Genomic DNA, 20,779 nt, shown 5'->3' with positions numbered 1-20,779 from the left:
TGAAACATTCCCATTTGGAAATGTCCTGCCCAAACCCACACAATTCAGTGCCACATTTGGTACCAAGGTTTTTTGGTACATGACAGTCCATTATCCATTAGTTTTGAATCTCTTCAGTTAAATGCCTTGTTTCAGTTAGGAACTGCACAGTAGGAAATTAAAACATGTTGATAGATTGGAAAGTTATTAAGCTTCCTTGCAGTGTTAAACAAGAATTTACAAGAATTCGCTCTCCAGATTTATCAGGGATATATTTACAGTACTTGAGTAAGTGTGAATATTACTCACTGGAGATATTTAGTCACATACTGTATCTCTCTGAAGGGAGACCATATTGCATTAAATGTCTCCACCATGTTCTGTAATTTGAAAGATAAATCCTTGAGTGCTGATTAGTCATATATTGATACAGAACATCTATTATTTTGGGTCCATAAGAAGATTTTCATCTCTGTAATATTAATTTCTTGGCTATCATCATGCTTTTTCTTAGCAACCATCTTTCTTTATCATAACTCAGGCCACTCAATATTGTTACATTTCCTCATGTACAGTGCCAGAAATGGCATTGTAGGTGGGGGAGGTAAATCTTACTTAAATTAAATGGTTTGGTGTGGGCTTAAAACAAGAGCAGATATTGCTAAGGTTTTGTGTGAAGTTTTTCCAGTGACACATTTTGTGGCATTAAGGAAAAAGCTCAGACTCACAAGGACTCCATTTCTACATCTGAAAACTGGGTTGTAATGTAATTTCCCAGTGACATGGGGAGATGTTGTTTTTATTCCCAAATTATTACATAATATATTAGTTAAAATAGGGTCCCATTGCTATGATCAAAAATAGTATTTAGCACCTCAACTCCCACTGAATTCGAGTATCTGGCTTTGCTTGGGTATCTGGTAAGGCAAAAAAATAGGTGCTCTGTCTTGCATGTGTATTCTGGTCTAGTTATGAAATACCGGCAGCAATGGTGACCAGAATAAAACCCCAATTTACCAAAAGATAAGATAAAATAATTTTGATCATTTTGTAGGTAGTGAGAAATATCAGCTATATCTGATACACATGAGCTTTACTCAATACTCAAAGCCAAAATAGCTCTCCTAGTCCCTTAGCTCAAAGTTGAAGTTAGGAGCAATTTTTAAGCATTGATTTTTGACTAACCATCACTGTAGCACTAGATTTTTCGTCTTTAAATCACAGCTGGGAATGGTATTCTCAAAATACTGTGGTTGAGTAAGAATCGAAGTTCCACGGAAAGTTACTTTTCACAATGCAATATTGTTCCTATACATTAGAGAAATATCAGTTCTCCTCGTCTGCCTTCAGCCCACTTGTCAGGAGAAAAAATTGTCACGTTTTCAGCTTTTCTCATTTTTTCCTCTTTCCATTAAAAAGCAAACAAACAAAATCCCCAGTAAAATAACTGCTGGCTAACAAAATCCACACGGGGACCCTAATTTACTTCTCTCCAATGTAAACGTTTTGCAAGCGTCTCAGCAAGAGGAAGATTTACTTTTTTCCTGGAGAACAGACACAGCAAAGGTATTTGGTGCCAGATGCCCTGACACTGCCCTCCTAACACCTCTCAGCTGTGAGACAGAGAGAGTCAGACCTAGGATCTCATCCCTGTGCCTTTCCAACCCGCGGCTCTCTGAGGCAGCAATGATCACCACAGCGCAGGCAGCTCCACGTCTTTTGTGATCTGAGGAGCTGCTCTAACACCAGCAATTAATTTCTCCTATTGGGACATCAGGGGCTTCAAACAGTTCACAAGAACAGCAAAATAGATGGCAAGACTCCAATTTTCTTCCATGAACTTTCTAGGTCAGAAATCAGGTTTTAAGGGCACAGGAGATCATACTGTCTGGCTTGCTCTATAATCCTGGAAAAGAGACCTGTCCTAGGCTGACCAGCTTTTGAATTGAGGCCACTGTTTTTCTTTAGCTGGTCCTGCAGAAAAAATAGATTTTTCTTTGGGCTGAATGCTCAGAATTCTTACGGAAAAAAAAAGGTGAAAAAAGGGAATGGAAACAAAAAGAAAAAGGAAATGGAGGGGGAAGGGGAAGGGAATGGAAAAAAGGAAGGAGAAGGTGAAGTGGAGCAAAGAAGGGAAGGAAAAGGGGAAAAGAAAAGAACTTCTGCTGTGTTAAACCCAGCTGGATATAAGCCTGCCATAATTTCACACTCAAATCTTAACCTTTCCTCCCTCAGCTCGACCAGACTCCTGTAGTTCACAAAATGTTATCACAACTGAGTTGAGCTGGCTGCACACTCACGGCCCTCCAAGCACTCAGAGCAGTATGAGACAAACCAGCTGTGCCAAATCCTGAGCTGAAGCATTGCCATGAGGTTCATCTGGTTTAGATCAAAGGGCTATAGGGCGACTCTCATCACAAAGTGCTGGGAATAGGAGACCTTAAACCTTTTGATTCCCACAGTCCCTCAACCTCCAGATAAATTAAAATATTTAATCAAAATCTAATGGCAGTGACCTTGTTTGTAAAAATGCTTTATTATCCCGTGCATTTTAACCACAATCTGCCTGGTTCCTAATGCGACCTAAAGAACTAGTCGGCATTTATTACAAATGCAAGGCAGAAAGCTTCTGGCTCAGCAATTAATCACTGACATAGAGGAATTTCTTCTCTCCAGGTGGGGAACCCATCCAAAAACTAAGAAAAATAATCGGGCTAATTAATTCTTATCTGCAAAGAGCAATTAGATAAATGACCTAAAAACAGGCCTGTCACCCCTAGTGAGGTGCTCGGCTTCTAAATAGAATAATGCCTCTTTGCCAGGCCATCTCTGCAGTGAAATGGAGATCACAGGGAGGAAGGGGAAAAGACGACATGTGGGGAGGGAATGGACTGATAGGGGAGTAGGTTAATTAGAGCTGAGACCAGCCATTGATATAAAAAAAAATTAAACCAAAGCTCTGCACTCGGGTAGATTTGCTGTGATCCCATCACCTTCACAGCTCTGCCTTTGTGCAGCCAGAGGTACTAAGGAGAGTGAAGCCACGTCTCCAAGCTATGTTTGAAGAGGAAAACCGCTCACCAGGCTTGTCCACCATTGCATTGCATTTCACCTTGGTGAGTGGCATGCCTCTGACATGGTTATTAGCTCTGAACTGTGTGTCTGAGGCGTGGGGTGATGGTGCCAAAGTGAGATGCAGAGTACTCTGCTTCAATTAGTTTGCTGCAGTGGACTTCTTCTGGTCTAGTTAGGAAACATGCAGAAAGATTCAGGAGTGAGCCAAATTAATCTAAGCAGCACAAGTGAGAAGGCAACAAGAGTATTTGCACAGCAGACTTTTGGTGAACTGTGTGTCCCTAACAAAAGTCTTGCTGACCTTTGAGATGTCTCATAGCCAGGCAAAAAAAACCCAGGAAGCGTGATCAAAAGAGGAGAGAAAGGGCTTTGGGATATATTATGATTATATTAAGAACTGTTTTTTGCTCTCCTGCTCACAGATATGCTCCTTGCTAGGTGGCACAGGTTATCTTTTTCCACATCCTGCTGTTCTGCTTTCTTATGTCATGACACCATGCCATGTCCGATGGCAGGAGACAAAGAGAGACATTGAAGTAATTGTTTCAGGCTTATTGAAGTATTTACAGAAATAAGCCTAAATGACCAGACATAAAATACTACAGTAGTCAGATTAAAACAATCTAGTCCAGTTATAGTTAATCAGGGCTTTAGCCTCCAAGGAGCTGATTTGAGACTAACAAAGTGTTTTCCTGCTCCCAAACCCCACGCCAATCGTGTCACTCCTGCCTTGGAGCTGCTAACAATAGCAAATACAAAAGTAAATGCAAGTCTGCAGATAGTTCTACTGTTTGCAAGATCCAAAGCTTCTTACAGTAAAAAAAAAAAAAGAATAAAAAATCACTGTCCCCAAGGCTACAGATGCTGGTAAGAGACCTTTGTCTCTGTCTGAAACCTTGTGTGACCAAGGTTCCTATAATTTATACAAAGCAGATGCCTGCTTAAATGCTTTACTCAAAGCTGTCATGGCCCCCACATCCAAGCAGTTAACAATAAATTACAGGGACTAATGGATTAGATTAAGATGCATGAAAACATTGTATATATTCTGAAGAATGATACTTCATCTACCCAAAAAAAAAAAAAAAGCCCTGTGAATGTTTGGAAAGGAGAAGAGATATATATTCCAGTTAAGTACTTTGCTGCTTGCATTGGCTGAAATGCGGCGGCACAACAAAAGCAACCATCTGTGTTTAAACACAAAGGAAGAGACAAGCAAGTCTGTGTCAGTTTAAATTTATATTTTCCCTCGATGATGCTAATGTGAGGTTTAAGGCAGAGCAGAGCCCACAGGATGCCTAAGGATGTTTCTGGAAGATGGATGCACGTTTGGAAGATGGACAGCTCAGGCCCAAGTGTGAGCTTCTGCAGGACTGGGGAGGTTCTGGGGAGAAGGTTTGCTGCAGTAGTAGGATTCCTTCCTGAGCTTGTGTCCACTTTAAACTTTGCCAGAATTCAGAGAATAAAGATGAGTAAGTTTCAGTTTGGACTTTTTGCTGCATATATTATAATGGATAAGGCTCCAGGCACAGGTTGTTGAGGGGGTCTAGCTGGAATATTGCTTTAATAAATATCCTCTCTTCATTTTTTGCTAAGATGCAGGAAAGTTCTCAAGAACTGTAAATTCATACATGGATGCAGTCCAGAGTGGATACTTGCTAATACTGCTGCATAATAGAAGTGCTGGGAGAATCTGAAAATAACACAGGAAAAAAATTAAAAAGTAGCTGGGAAATTTGCAGGCCAATTGGTGTTTTCAGATAATGTCTTTACAAGAAATGCCAGTGGCACATTATCCAAACTTCCCAACAGAAAGACTGAATGATGCAAAACAACACAGATTCACTAATAATTTAATTAAATTTAGTAAAGAAAAATCAAAGTGTGAAAACATCTGAACTGCAGTTTTCCTGCCAAAGTTCTTCCCTTTTATTTCTGAGCCTACTTTGACTTTTTTAAGAAGAGCCAAACCAAGACTCATTCCTATCTTATCTAGAGTATGTTGACTGCACCATATTGGTAATATTCATGCCTACAGTAAAACTGGAGCTACTTGGAATTGAAAAATTTTGGGGCAGCTGGTACATAAAAGTCCCCAACCCACTGCAAATGTCTGGAAGGTCTGTTTCCTCTTCATGCATCCTGTACAAGAACTGGGAGTCAGGAGAAATACCTTTTTTTTTTTTTTATCTTTCAACCAACTCACTTATGTTTAATTTATATGGAAGTAGGTACAGCCTCCTTCAGCACCAGAGCATTGGGGTGTTTTTAATGAATAACTTACAAGAAACAGTCACCTGCTAACAGGTCAGCCTCTGTTTTGTGTTTCATTCTAGTTTCATTAGTAAAGAGAAAAATGGCCTTTGATTGAATTAATGGAAATAGAACCACAGGGTCTAAATTATAAAGTATCCAGTGGTTATTTCTAGTAGCTTCTATTTTCAACTGGGCCTGTGATTTTTATCATCTCAGGCTCAAAGCTTTGGTGTTTGTCTGTCTTGGACTGCAACATGGAAAGGTTTTGCTTTAGCAGAAATCACATTTCATCTTTCTCTCTTCAGTGATGCAGCTAAACAGCCTCTGGCTTTAAGGCTATCACCCTTACTTGATCCCTGAGCTGCTGGGGTTGCTCTCGACAGAAACTTCTGGGCAGACTCCCTTTGGTTGTTTGCTTTTTTCTCCCCTCCACTTCCCTCCTCCTCATATCCCTGAACCACCACCTTCCAGCGAGGGGCTATTTTTATTTATGTATTTATTTCTTTCCATTGAAACTGCAGTATCTGGAGGTGGCTACAGGCAGGACACAGAGCCATATGCTCGGCCTAACTTATATAAACAGCATCCTGGGTGACAGCCTTTCCTAGCCCATCTGCAGCTGCCAGGGAATCCATTATTTTTCTGGTCCCTAGGGAGAAAAAGTTCTTGAGCATCATTACTCCTAGGCAAATGTAACTGACTCTACCATGCACCCTAATTTGCTTGCCATAATTATAGGTCGCTCACCCCCCTTTGCTATTTATAAACCCTTTTTATTTATTTTTTGTACTTATCAATAATGAATGGAGGCTAGTGAATCATGGGGCTGTAAATTTCAATATTATGAAAATGCTAATAACAAGGTATCATAGGCAGCAGCACCCAGGTCTTATCAGCTGGTCAGATGCTCTATTAAGCAGCCAGTGAGGAGTTCAAGCAAATTGGTTATGTTAATGTCCTGTAGTACTTGGGGAAGACGAGGAGTTAGCAATTAATTTTTTTCCTTCTTCTTCCCAGGCTGCAAGCCGACAAGGCAAATTTATATTCCTCCTATTCTGTGGGACCCCAGCTCATGAGGGGGGCAAGGTGAAAATGCAAGAGGCTTCCAAGAGCTTTCTGAGATCTAATTGAATGGTGCAACTGAAAAAGCTGCTGGAAGGGCGAGGGGGCAAGCAAGGAATAAATAAATAAATAAATAAATAAGCAAGCAAGCCCCAAAACAACGGGAATGAGGCATTCTTCCCCATTCATTCAGCTGACAGTGCTTTTGCAACTTAAACCTGTTTTATTAATTATGTTTGACATTTCCTTAATTAGTTTCATTTACATCCCATCAGCCCCTACCAGACGATTGCCCCATACATCATTTCACCAGAGGACTGAGATGCCTACAGAATTACAAAAACACCCCCCCTCACTGCAACCCTCCGTAACTCATCACTGTATATTTCACAGATTCTGAGAATTAATCTTTTCACCTCCTATTTTTCTTAAAAATATATGGACATTTCTTTTTTTTTTTAATTATTATGAAATTTTCAAAGGAATGTGATGCAGGACTAAATTTCTAGTTTCCTTCCATACGTACAATTTGCTTTGTTTTACAGTTCTTAGGTATCCTGACATTGACAAAATATGGACTCTGGTGAAGGATCCAATTCTATGGACTCTGTCCTGGCTCCAGAGCCCTGCTAGCCACCCCAGTGCCTTCTCCAGTTAGCTCTAGAAACTCACAATATTTTAATTTATAGACAGCTTCTTGCTGCCCACACAGTTGTTATGCATTTTTTCATATATTGATTAATTTCTACAGAAGCCATGACAGAGTTTTCACAACTTTAGTAAGAATGAAAGTCTTTTTTTTGTTGTTCCATGCCATTGCTCAGAGCTCTCTCTGGCATGTTTGTCCTACCTATCTCTCCATCCCCTCCAGGGGCTGGTGTGTACGTTGTCACTTTGCACGTTGAGCAGCCAGACACAGGACTGGCATTAGAGCCAGGCATTTTAAAAGTACACAGTATTTTCAAATCATCACAGAGCACTGTGCAAAGAACAGTGCAAGTCACAGCTTAGTACAAGGAGCACGGAGTGCTTTCAGTCTGGAAGCTCCACAGCCAAAATCACACAGTGCTGCCTCAGGAAATCCAATCTCCTGCCAGAGCAGAGCCCCGCGCGCCCGACCTGGGAGCCACCTGGCAGGAGGCTGGACCTGCTGCCCACTTGGGCTGTCAGATGTCTGGTGCAGAACCCTGCTCCTCTGTCCAGCACTCAGCACAAAGCGACTGACTCTTCCTGACTGGGGTAAAGTGACAACCTGTTTTTGCTAATCCCAGAACGTGCTACCAGGAGCTGTCATTTCAGAGTCATCACACTCTCTGTTGATATCACTGAAGTTAATCATGCAGAAGGAAAAAGCTTGTATTAAAGCAGATAATTATTCCCCAGTTCCTTAATAATACATGCAAAGGAAAGTGATTCTTATTGTCCTGGCAAACTGTGATTTTTCAGCACACTTTCTGCTTAGTATCAATGCCCAGGTATCTTTTCTCTTTTACTCCACCTAGATCAGGGTTGTTGCACTGTGCAGTGTCTGAGAGGTTTCTCTGCTGTGGACTGCTATACTTTGTACTCAGCCCATACTTATGTTGTAACATTGGCACAGTGGGAGCTAATTGACAATAAGTAACCTGGTTATCTAGATTGATTTGAGAAGTTTATCCAATTAAAAAGGCAGCTGAGGAGATGTTGTCCCTATCCAACCACCTACCTGTCCTTGTAAGGGCTGTCCAGATTTGTGTGTAACAGCAGTGCAGGGATTTGCCAGCTCAAGCCCTCCCAATACAAATACCAGATGGACTTACAAGACACAATAAAAGAAATATTAATGCAACATATGGAAATATATTCACTAAAAGAAACAGACTCAGAGAAATATTTATGTGCTTGCTTTCTCAGTGGGACTCATTTGCTAGGGCAAAACTTGCTGCAGTCTCTTAACCACATTTCTCAGCCCTTTTGGCTCTGGGGCCAGGTCACGCGAAGCCAGGCAGATATTTCTGAGCTTTCAACATGATCCAGATGTCACAGATGCTCCTGGTGCTCTGTCCTCTCCAGCCTTCACATGGATGGCCCTAGACTGGGTTATAACCAACTGTCTCCTCAAATTAAGTCTGCCCAAATCTTTAAGCCTTCACTTTAATAAAATTCTCTCAGCCCTCAACCCTCGGAGGAGAGGCAGAGGGGAGAAGAAGGGGGAATAATGCTCTCATTTCACCTCAGAGGTTATTACATCTGTGCTTTGGGAAGCAGCAGACATCAGGGCTAGAGTTCCACAGTTGGACTAGACATGGAGAAAAAATCTTGCAATTTGTTCTGAAACCAGAGAGATTTCATCCTGTTTTGGAAGACTTCCAGGTAAAAGCCATGTCTGGGACCCTCTCCAGATTTTCTGCAAGGCACTGGCTGTTTCATTTCCAGATCATTTCAATCCTGAAGATCAAAGGGAGCCTGATTTTAAAAGCAGGAATTAAGTACTGGTGAAGAAGAAGGCAGTTTTAACTTTGCTGTAACCATGCACACGATTCGCAGAGGAGTTTCATCAAAAAGTTTCGGGAGTGCTGGTTTTGTTTTGTTGTTTGTTTCTTGCTTCACTCCTTTCCTTGTTCTCTCTTATCTTTGATCCAAGCATTTCCCCAAGACCCTGCAAGAACATGGGTGTGAGGGGAATATGAAGCAGATTGTAGGGAAAAGGTTGATAAGTCCCATTTAAAATTTGCTGGTGTTTTCCTTTCTCAAGAATTCAGCTCAGAAGCAGTTCAGAGGAAATTTGGAGATGAAGACGGGGGATGAAATACATATCCCTGCAGGACCACAAACAGCCCTGGGTGTTGTTCTTCCAGCTCTGGCTTCACACAGTGGTTCTTTTTGAGTGAGGCTGGCTGCTTTTTAATAATGTCCTCTTCTGTCGTTGATGCTCTTTCATGGCTGGTTAACCTCAAAGGGTTTAGATCATTTCCCAGCCTTCCTGCTTGGATTCCACTACAAACACATGAACATGAACCCCAAACCCTGCAGTTCAATTATGCATAGTTAAAAAACCTCCACTAAAGTAGTTTGGTAGATTTATCAGATGCTGCTGGGGCTTCAGATTTATCTCAAATAGCATCAAATGGCCAAAAAAGAAAAAAAAAAAAATTATTTTCCTGTCACATGCTGTCATACATTGTCAGGGAACCTTGTGCTGTAGCTGCTATGAAGTTGAATCTGATTAAAGGATCAGCAAACAAGGCAGGTTGAGGGGAATTTGATCTCATCATTGCTATGCCTGGAAATACCTGTCATCTTCTAGGTTGTCCTGCACTGTGACACTCTTTCTTATCCAGTTTGCCAATGGACATTCATGGTGACATTCTCTGCAAGCAAAAAAGGGGAAAATAAAAAAAGAAAGAGAGGGATTTGAACCATACCAATTTTATTTTCAAGTTCTGTATTTTTATTCCTCTGAGATCAAGTCTAAACATAAATACCAATTATCAGAGCTACAGACAAATGAATACTTTGTTGTAAAACAATCCTGCTTTATTCAAATGAGAGTAGAGGTGAAATTAGAGCTACGCAGGATATTATGTTAAAAAGCACACACACACAAAAAGAAAACAAAATGTCTAATTTTAACATAGTGTTGTTATCTGTGATTAATGATTTCCGTGGGTGTATAACTCTTATGCAAAAATGCCATGTAATCATGTACATATTTGATTAAATAGCTTAATTTGTGTTCATTTAAAAAAAAATAAAATAAAGCCAAATAAGCTAGATAATGAGTGGGCGTGTTGTAGGAAAAGCAGATGGGATTTGAGGCACTAGCTGTGTTCAAAGGAAGCCACCAATTTCACTTCAAGAATATTTGCGTATGAAAGCTGATATTTTCTAGAAACATTCATGAGTAGAACACAGAGGGAAATTTTGCCAAATTCTGCTGTTTTTAATGAAGGCACGCGGGGGAAAAAAGTTCAGCTGAGCCCAGTTAAATTCCCACTCCATAGGAAGAGCGTCTTTATTTATTTATTTTTCTATATTTACTGGGAATGTTTTCTTTCTCTGAGTCAATTATACCTAAAGCATCCTTTTGTTTACTTCTGAGCCTCTGACAACAACCTCTCCTTTCCTTGCCTTCACCTGTGGAATTAAATACTTATTTTTTCATCACACAATAAAAAGACACCTCCCCAGACTGGAAATAATGGGATTCTTTTGTGGTAAAGCTGTGTAAATCACAGTGTCAAATGAATGGACAGAGCTTTAATGGGGCTAATAAACACACCCCTCTGTATTGAGCAAGGGGACTTTTTATGAAAATGATCAAATAAAGTAATAAAAAAGAAGGGGCTTCCCCTCTGGGTTTATGATCTCTCTTGTTACACATCATGTATGACACACTGACTGGCAGAATATATGATGGACTGTCATACATTGCAGAATGACTTCAATTAGGATGATAAGATGACAAGTTCCCATAGTTCATATCTGGGTTGGCTGTGGGTTTTTTTCAACGGGGCTCTTACTTTGACCTCTTTCTTTCTAATGTTTGATATGAAATTTAAGGGGCCAGTTGAGGTCATAGGAGACAAAATATGACTTATGTCAAGGGAGGGAGAGGAAGGCTGCTTGTTTCTTTGTTTGCTCTTATATCCATGGGTAGGATCCTGTAATTCAGCCTCTGACTCATTATTGAAAATTAATGCCAACTGCTCAACCCACACTCACAACTCCAGAATTATAAACCAACATGTACAGCCTGCCACTTTAAACTGACTGCAAAAATCACTGCAACCCCCCCAAAAACCTACCAGCAAATCTGGAGGCACATCAGACAAGGTGACACATGATCCAACATCCATGAGTGTCATTTATTTGCTTTGTACTGACCAGCCCTTCACATGGGATGACAGGGAAATACCTTTATTTGCACAGGAAAGAGACTGACTTCAGGCCCACAAAGACACACTGGAAGAAGCAGAAGGCTGAGATAATTTTCACTCCTGGGATTGTCCAGCTAAAACGTTGGTTTGAATCTCTCTATTTGGTTGAGACAGGTAGAAAACTTTAACTTGAAGAAGGAGTTGTGCCCAAGATGGATGGTGAGGCAATGCTGTCAGCACTTTGAACCTTAAAGAAGAAAAAAAAGGTACAAATTAGGAAGTACTTAGAATTCACTGTTGGTTTTGAGGGTCTGAAAAACTTCACATGTTGAAAAATACCACACATCCCCCCCCAAAAAAACAGTGTACAAGCCCTTCTTTTAGGGCTATTTTAGAGTTCTTTAAAGGACTATGTTCCAATGGTCATCAAGAGCAAATATTGCTCTTGTAATACCTACATATAATACTAGTGGGTCAGGCTCAATCTCAGACTGCTTCTCCTGTGGCAGCTATAAAACAGATAGAATGAAGATGGAAAGCTATTCATCCTCTGCAGGGCTAAGCAGGCTCCCCCATAGTGCTGATCCTGGAGAGCATCATCTGCCTGACCCCAGGGATGCTCCCTGGCCAGACAGCATCACCTCACCCACTCAGAATCTGACCCAGGCATTTTACATGGTCGCATGATTTGAAACAGCCCACCAACCTGGAAAAGGGAAATGCTTTCCAATGGAAGAGCTCATATTTTCCAGGTGGCCTATTCTGCGGATTCAGCGTTATTGCAAAGGATTTGCCTACAAGTCAAAGAATTGCTTGTGTACAAGTCTCGAAAGCAAATCAGTAAGTGGAAGGAGTGGGATAATGGAGGCACTTATCTCTGAACAAAGTCACAAGGTTGATTTGCATAGGTCCTGGCAGGAATGACTCTGACTTTGAAGAATGGCATATGTCATGGTACAGCCACAGCAAAGAATGTAACTCAAACACAATGGAAAAGAAAACCTCACTAGGTAGAAACTGAATACTGACTTCACTTCTCCTTAGCTCTGAAAAGCCACAAATATCAGCAGGTTCCAGGAAAAATTTCATGGGCATCTACTCCTTGGGATAAATTGAGGTCTAAATCTAGACTAATGTGCATAGAAGCTCCTGTTGAAGGAAAAAAAGAAAAAAGAGAAGAATAAAGGGGGAAAATTCAGCTGAGTTTAATCTGAAGAGTGTATCCATCACCAAAAATGATACAAATCAGCTATTACTGGATCATGCAAAGGCAACTCCACTACCTGTGATCCTTCCTTCGCTTTCTAAACCTCTTTTCAGCCCAGCCTAATGAATTGTCAGAACTGTCAGACAGCTCCAAGGAATGACAAATGTCTATGATTTGCTGCTGCTACTTTGCTGAAAACACCTGATGTATATAGTCCTGAAATCCTCTGTTTTGTATTAAAGGCAAGTGTAAACTGAAGGAATTGGTATACATGTTGAGTTATTTTTTTCCTTTTACATAAATGGAGCTTAATGAGAAGAATATGATAAAAGAAAGTTCAGGTTGAATATTAAGGTATTCCTAAATCAGGAAATGTCAAAAAACAAGGCAGAAAATACAGCCTCAACCATGGCCCATTTTGAACATTTTACAATCCCATATTTAGTTATATTATTTAATATTGTATATACTAATTCTCTGTGACCTGATATAAAACTTGCAATGATATATCTCCACACTTGCGTGATGTTTTCTTAATCAGAATTATAGATAATACAACACAAAGCATTCTAACTTCACAAAGAAATTGTTTGACACACAATAAGCTCAGACAAATAATTAATCTGACAAATATCAGAGTTTGAGTTATACAGGCTCCAAACATTTATTAACTTGCAGCCAGATTCTGTGAACATTTGTCATTGACTTAAATGGGTCTAAGATTTCACTTCTTGACGAGTGACAGGCCCTGATGGGTATTTAGTCATTTCTGCTATACCAGATTGGCACTGTACTTAATACATTTGCTAATTCTGTCATAGAACTTACTCTCTATAACATTCCCCTGCATCTTCCCTAAAGAAACTCTTGTGAATCTGTCCCTTCAGTAACACATACAGAAAAAACATAGTTTTGAAAAACAGACAGTATGAGTCTTGCCTAATTAGTCACTTGTCCAGCACTGTAATGCATTTAGAAAAGGCTCCAATTGACTGGGAGAATAATTTTTGCTGCTTTAATGCTTGTTGGATATTTTCACAACAATCACTTTTTTTATATGACTTCATGGGGAAAAGAGAGAGACACAACCATGGTACTATCCCTGAAGGTAACAGACACTGAGAGGCTGATCTGAGTAAGGTTGGGAGTGTCACAAATTGTGTTTCTCAGCTGAAAGATTGGAGACAAAACACTGAGGTTGTAGAAAGCTGAACCAACTGCGTAGGAACCAAGCAGAGCTGATCCTTCGTATCACTGTCACAGGGTGAGGTTTGCTGTCACAGACTGAGCTGCCTGGGAATACAGTCCAGATTCAAAACACTGCTGAAAGTAGGAACCTTAATCAGAACCATGAGGACATTTTGTCATATTTCTTGTAGACCACCTCATTTCCACACTTGGAAGAAAAAATAACACTGTTTGTAGGTCAAAAGGCACTGCCAACCACTCCCCTCCAAGTGGGCACAGTGATCTCCATGAATGGTAGAGCCAAGGGTGATGCTTCAAAGATAGAAAATGAGGTTGAGCTGGGTCTTGATGTTTTATCAACTTCATTAATGCTTCAGGCTCTCTGCAAACCAAGAACATCCTCAAGTCTTATTTCCCAATGTATCAGGCCTAGTCCAAAAAGAAAATACTTGCCCAGCCCTTGAAAGACTAATTAAAGGAGGGTTGGGAGAAAACAACAAAAAAAGCCTACAAAATTTAAATTGATTAATTGAGTAACATGAAAGGCTGTAAAATTGAAGGCCCCTGTGCTGTGTGTCTTATAATAAAGCTCCCCTGGCACACACTTGCACAGCTGCTACCTTGGTGTGGATGTCTGCAGATGATACAACATTGTCATCTGTCTGGATATCATCCCAATGAACACATTCCTCCTCAAACCAAACCTGTGAGCCTTCCTCTTTCACAGACAGGCAACTGAGGCACAGAGAATACAGCTAAAGACCTCCAAGGCATGAGTTTGCTGGCACCTATTGAAGTCCAGAGCAACGAAGACTCTAAACGGGGGTCAAACACTGGAGAATTTCATCTAGGAGGCTTTGCCCTCAGTGGTCAGTTCCAATTAATCAGGGTATGGAAAACAGGTCCCCACATATTAAGTGACTATCTAAACACTGGCATCCTGCCTCCTTTCCCTTGTGAACAGACGTGGGTTTGGGCCAAGCCTGCCTGAGTGAAGGCATTGGGTTGTCATCCCCTGTGCTGTCACATCAAAAGCACGTTGATGGGATTGTCTGAGGATCTCCCAGGGCATCAGTGCTGCTGGATAACAAAGGGGGACTGGTGCTTTCTCAGCAATCAGAGCTGAGCTCCCAAAAGCAGCCTCAGCAAAGGGCAGGAGGAAGATCTCTAATACTGCTGGTCCCACAGATGCACTGCAAATGAAGACGTGTATACCCAGGCAGGAGGAGCAATGAGAAATGTATGCCAAAGAGATTACTGGGTTTCTCTGTTAGATTAACTCTAGTTTGACAGTGGTTGGGTTTGGGAAATCCTCTATGATTTAAGAATAAGAATTCTTCTCTAAGTGGCCTAAAACTCGCTGCTATATCATCACTTGCTGTTGTCAAATAAATAATCATGCGAAATCAGCTGCAGAGAAAAGTCGGCTGTAGAAGAGAGTTCATGCATGACATATGATATATTTTTTCACAGGGACAGATACATCTTTCTTACAGCCAGCGTGCAGCTTCCTTCACTGCACCTTCCCTCCCATCCAAATCACCTCAAATAAATGTGAGTTCTGCTGTGTTCACAGTAATTCCTTCATTTTTAAACACATAATGGAAATGTATAACTAGTCCTCATAAAAATTTATATCTCAATTCGTCCCTTTAATTTATAACAGGCCCTCCAGGCAGTTATTATTCAAACATTAATAAAATGCCTATGGATCACCAAAAGCATCCATTTTCAGATCTACCTCCCCTCCTATTTGTACATATATAAAGCCAGATTAGAGTTAATGCCACTTCTGTGTCTAACAATTACGCCTTTAATAAGATAGGAACAAATGATATATTATCTTAATCATGTTAGGAATTTGAGTTCTTTCCATGAAACAAAGTTGAATTTTTTATGCCCTTTGTGACAATTGTTACTTAACAGCCTATGTGTTTGGATATTGCAGTTTATGCAAATGTTCATGTTCTATAAATTTTAGATTTATCTCCATTTATCATTGCACATGTTCTAATATGCAGACATTATGGTTTAGCGTCTGACTCTGCACACAGTCTAAAATATGATTAGGATACCTTTCATTTATTTATAACATGGAAAAAAGGGTAGGGGGTGGGGGGGAATAGCTGTTGTAGAGGCAAGATCCTCCACTTCCATAAAACCATGTATTGTGCAGAGCTGCCAAAGCCATCTTAGAATTTGGTCTTTCATTTACCAACAGCTGAATTTCAAAGGATTGAGGTTTATAAGGGAGCTCTTCATTCTGTGTTTTAAAATCAGCAAAAGTTCATTGTATATCACACTTTAACAACTCTTACTCAGGAGAGTAATTATGGCTAATATGAGCTCTCCCATAGAGAGACAAGGAGACAACTTGCATACACAACTGTTTTTGGATTGAAGCCATTTAAGAGGATCATTAGGATCATAAAGATTTGTAGGAAAGAAAACACTGGGATTTTTCATTTTTCTGCTGGGAAATTTAAAGCTTCTTGAATTTGGAGAAGAGAGTAAGAAAAGTAGATCCTAAGCCATAGTTTCATTCTGCAAAAATCACTACGGTTTGACTTCAAAGAAACAATAGCAAATTATGTAATCTGAGAAGATGGACCTTTGCATAGCCATGAAAAAAAAAAAGAACACCCCCAAAAAACTAACTGCAAAACCCCACTCCAATCTGAGGTCTAAAAGACGTTAAATTCACTCAGACTTCATCCATAGGAACTCGCAGTGATGTTTCAAGTGGGTGCTGAGCGAAGGGGGAATTACCAGGAATGGAGCTGGCGTTGTGGTTTATTTACACCAACACTGTGAATGGGCAGGAATTCAGCTCTACCACCTTGCCTTCATGATGGAATCTGTGTTGCACCCAGGCTTTAGCTGCTCAGGGAATCTGTCTCCTTTAGAGAGCTCACAGCACTGATCTGGAGGATTTTATTGCTGTGTCTCCCACCCCTGCCAGCGGGAAGTTCCTGTTCACTCACCGAGGTGTCCCTGCGTTTCCTGGACAGTGTAGAAAACACTGATGAAGACCCAGGGAGGGACCAAAACTAAAGTGAACCCCATTAAGACAGGAGCTGCCTTCCTGTGTGTTTCATTATTAATACTGAGTTCAATTACTCTGATTTCTTCTGTTGATGAATTAATAGCACCAGAATCAAGTCCCTGGCTGATACCCATTTGTCTTTGCTTATAAGTGCTAATGTGATCCTGTTCCTTTAAAATCAAACTCCTGCTTCAGTCACTTTACATCTTTGCAACACTAACTGTCTTTTCACTAATTGGTTCTGTGTAAATGAAACAAGCTGAAAAACACTGTGGCACCAATAAATATTAATAAGTTATTGTTTGTTTTCTTTACCTTGCTTATGAATTCATACAAAGACAGTGCTAAGACATTAACTCCAGTCTATTAATTGCCACCTGATAATTGCCACCTGATACTTTTCTCCTGGATAATTAGGTACCCATTAGTTCTAATCAAGTAGTTACTTAATTATTGCAGTAATTAGTCTAATGGACTAGCAAATTGAAGCTTTATCACTTTTGGATACTTAATGTTCCTGACAGAGTACTTCACAAGTGTCAGGGTTCCTGATTCAGCAACCTGCCATGGATGAACCCCCTGCTGCCATCTCCACCCCACCCACGCTGCTCCCCGGACACACACAACACAAGTTGGGTGTGTGAAGCCAGAAGCAGCATAAATTTGAGCCCCTGCTCCTCCTCGTTCCCCTTCCCGCCCCTGCCTATGCCTCACCTCCTGTGCTCTTACTGCTCAGCTCATTCCATGCCAAAAGAACTTTGTTGGGAAATTAAATAACATCTTGGCATGGAGATCACATGCGTTAGGCTGTACAGCAGCGTGAGTCAAAGAAAGGAGCTAATGTTGGCAGGTGTGGGAAGGAAAAAGCAACTGTGAGGGGAGAAATAATAAGAATACTCATATACAGCCCTGCTTGGAAAGGGAAAGGGAGAGGAGAAAAGCAGGCTGGTGGTAAATGAAGGCATGGCTCCAGGGTCTGGGACTGGTAATAGGTCTCTGTTTCATCTCCAGATTGGAGGTGCAAATCTAACAGAGATTTTTAGTGAATAAAAAATATGGAAAGTCTTTTTTTTCTGCCCATGGCCTCTGTATCACAGAGTTGGTAGACAAGAGGCCATTTCTCTGACCCATAGTTGTATAGTTAATATCACACTTAATTCTAACTAGACTCTCAATCCCACAGTTCTACAATATTCCACTGAGAAATGCCATCCTCACCCCTGTACTCTGCCCATGTCTTCATCCAAGCATCATCCTTGTGCACTGTGCTTGCTTTTGGATACTGTGTTTGAGATGGATATAGTATGCACAGACATTTAGAAGCATTAAATGTGAATTTATCTCTCCCACTGCTCATCTGATGCAGACTCTCTCCTGTTTCTTCATGTCAGATTTGTATCAGAATTGATCATCAAACCCTTTGGCAAGTGTCATCTGCCCCAGACGCTGCAATGTGTAACATATAAGCATTCATTGTACTGGGAAGGGGAAAAAAGATTGATCCTGACCAGAAATAAAGAGGCTAATTCCATTCAATAAATGCTTGACAACTTGCTAATGATTAAACTACTTCACATATGTGGTAAGATTATGTATTCTGAAATAGATGTATTTATCTCTCTTGATCGGATAGCTCATGTTTCCATTTCTGCTAACAGTGGAGCACAATCTCAGCTATTACCCCGAGAAACAGGCTCTGGACCATGCCCTGGGTGGGTCCTGCAGGAGCCTGCTGGGTTTCCAAACAGCCAGGTACCTGGGTCTGCTTTTTATGGATGGCAAGGTATAGGCTGGTGGCACTGAGGAGAAATTAGTGGTGCTCACCTGGGTTTTGACCTACTATGGAACTGGAACAAGGGCAAGTTGTGGGTCAGATGTCTCTTATGTGTCAAAAGCTGTGTAATTTATAATTTAGGTTACCACACAGAGACCAGAGTCCCCTACTCTACCATTTAATGCACACGCATAGACCAAATTAAACCCCACAACCTAGAATCCTTGCAAAGTATGGAATTTATTTTACTTATTGACCTATCCTCAGTATGCTCATATTATCAGAGCGGACAAGCCAACAGTTTTCAGGGGAAACAAGTAATTTAGTAACTTCATCCCTCCTAATTCTTCTCACTGCATGAAAAGCAGTGTCCTTTTACAGTTGCTTTGCATTCTTACCCAAAATATGACAGACCATGACAGAGAGGTCACTGGCTCCTGAGTTTTCTGCCACAGCTCCACATGTATCCATCACAACCAGCTGGGGATGTTGTTTCTTCTGAAGTTACTCTTGAGGTAACAGTCAATAAAACTTCATGCTGCTACTGGAAAATCCTGCCACAAAACTGCTTAAACACCTGTGTGGGGCCGCTGAGCAATAACAATCCCATGCACTGAAAGCAAAATTAGGCAAAGCATATTTGTCCCATTAAGAAAACATATTGCTTGAAATTACAGTGCCCCAGGATGCCTAGTTCTTGCTCATGGTGCTGGATACAGAGGAGAGGGCTCCCAGCTCTGTTCAGCATGGGACCTGTATTGACCCGATTTCAAGTGTTTGAGAACACTGTCAAAGCAACCTGGCAGAGAAGGTTTTGATGGTGAGAAACAGCAGCATCCTTGTCCATCAATAGCCCTAAGTTGTAACTGATGCTAAAAAATAAGCAGAGCCACCTGAGGAAGGCAGAAAACCGTGGAAAATCAGTGATGCTGGATCCATCTGGGCTCCTGAGTACAGCAGGCACACAAGACCATACGTGTATCCCTCAGCGAGCAGCTGAGAGCTGGGAAACACTGACAGCCTCATCTGATTCCCCAAATTACTTGGATTTCTCTGTCCCACTGGAAACAAACTTGGTGCAGAGCCGCTTCCCCATGAGTGCTCCCCAGTGCATGAGCTGGCACTCGGGGGACAAAGGGGCAGCAGGCTGGGGGGACCATCACAAGGGTCTCACCCAAACTGTGCCAGCTCCAAGACTGAACAGAGACTGTCTGTCTCCAGCACTATTGATCCTGCACAAGCACTAAATTCATTTTAAGGATGCTGAGAGACAGCGAGTAAACTATACGTGACAGATGTTAGTCACATTGCTTAATGTACTACTCGGAGGTGTTCACATGCTCTCGTGATGAGGGTGCAAATAAAATCAAGGCAGAATAGAGTGAAACAGGCTGAGAAAGGATTTTTAGTTTCAGAAAGCAAAAAAAGGGATTTTTTAGCTTGAGGGGGAGTAAATATCTTCATATTTTTCCCTCTGGATCTGACATCATTGATTTTTCCTCTGGATCTGACTTTGAAGCAGACTTTTAGAATTCTTCAGAAATGACACTGCGACCAGCAAATTAGAAGACAAACTGAGAATACCATTTATATTGAAAATAGCAGGAAAAACCGTCCAGTGATTATTGAGAGAGATGCAGAACTCATCAAGGCAAAATGGTTTGGAAATCTTATGAAAGAGAAAAACCCCCCCAAAATAATAAAGCAAGATCTTTTGTACCTTTCCCCACTTCTCTCTGTGCTGTTTCCAGCACTTCAGTTCACAGGCTCAGTTGCAATCAATTTTAGCTTGTAACAATTCAGCAGTTTAAGATCTTCGTAACAGTTTAGACCACCGCTGTTCAATGGGCTGCACTGCTTTTGGAAAAGCCTGCGAGTCATGCTGGGGAGGAGTGTAAAGTGCAAAGGGAAGGAAGAATCAGGGAGACAAGCTGCTTCCAATTTGTCTATCCAAAATCTAGGATACTTTTATGAAGTGCAGGTTATTATTGGAAAGATCCTAGTCTTCACCTCTTTGAGGAGCTCTCTGAGTGCTTCCTTTATGTGTTTTGCCATTTTCTTGCTTGGAGCACATGGAACAAATGCCAGCCCATGGGATACAGGGGATAAGGCAAGATGAAAGACAACCATTCAGCTTTCTGCCACTGAATAAAGCAGGGCTGCTTGCCTCTATGGGAAAGTCAGTAGCAAAGTACCTACAGGGTGACCACTAAGTGGTTCCTCATGAGAACCTCTGGCAAACACCAAATGCAAAACACCTTTCACAAAGGTAATAGGGATTTTACTTAAGAGAGGCCCCCTGAAATATTAGTGAGGGGTAGCTGTCATGGTCA

At 41.0% G+C, this 20,779-nt stretch overlaps 1 long non-coding RNA gene across 1 annotated transcript in view; it reads right to left on the bottom strand.

Annotated features, from left to right (window-relative positions):
* Positions 1-4,153: 4,153 nt before the first annotated feature.
* The window catches only part of LOC104683919, a 30,847-nt gene continuing 14,221 nt past the window's right edge, over positions 4,154-20,779 (bottom strand). Inside the window, exons 5-7 of the long non-coding RNA XR_002043541.3 lie at positions 11,160-11,478; positions 8,078-9,722; positions 4,154-4,747 (exon numbers count right to left, since the gene is read on the bottom strand). This is a non-coding gene — a long non-coding RNA (uncharacterized LOC104683919). The remainder of the gene's footprint in view (positions 4,748-8,077; positions 9,723-11,159; positions 11,479-20,779) is intronic.

This window comes from Corvus cornix, chromosome 10 (genome assembly GCF_000738735.6).
Source record: "Corvus cornix cornix isolate S_Up_H32 chromosome 10, ASM73873v5, whole genome shotgun sequence".
Lineage (NCBI taxonomy): Eukaryota > Metazoa > Chordata > Aves > Passeriformes > Corvidae > Corvus > Corvus cornix.
The sequence above is the reverse complement of the archived record's forward strand: the minus strand, read 5'-3'. Positions and strand labels throughout refer to the sequence as shown.